Here is a 612-nt window from a genome sequence, read left to right on the forward strand (position 1 = left end):
GAGGTTCACTCAGACGTGATCTAAAGTAACATATGGTCGGATGCCATAGGGAAGTTAGCTTGTTCACCTGGAGGATGAAGAAGTCAGAGGTTGCAATTATTTGGTCTTATCAGGTAGGCACAGTACAAGCTGCTTTAGAAGAAAAAAAAACAGTTATTAAGTTAGGAGTCTACGAAACCTCTAAACTAAGAACCAGTTTGCTGGCATTGAGACTTTAGATATGCTGGACTGTTGCCAGTGGGTGTAGAAAATGGCTCAAGCTTGGTATTCAGTGGCAATAAAAAAAATTGTTTAGTTTTCCTAACAGATTTCCTAATGGGCCCCCTTCAATTCCAGGCCCCATACTACCTGCATGTACTATTATTATTATTATTATAAGATATCTTTTTATTGCCATTTTTTCACCAGTCTGTTAACTTTGCAAAATTTCTTTACACTTAGACATTGCAAGTTTAATAAATTTAATTAAAAGAGAATCCCAATATATTACCTTGGGAAAAGTAAGTAAACACAACCATAGATGGAAATCTGGTCTTCCATAGCCAATAGCTCTTTCAATACCCAAATCTGTTTAGCTGGTACCTAACTCCTGCTTGTACTTTCAAGCATGTC

This window comes from Staurois parvus, unplaced genomic scaffold (assembly GCF_062004578.1).
Source record: "Staurois parvus isolate SC_StPar_1 unplaced genomic scaffold, SC_StPar_1.0 ptg001181l, whole genome shotgun sequence".
NCBI classification, from domain to species: Eukaryota; Metazoa; Chordata; class Amphibia; order Anura; family Ranidae; genus Staurois; species Staurois parvus.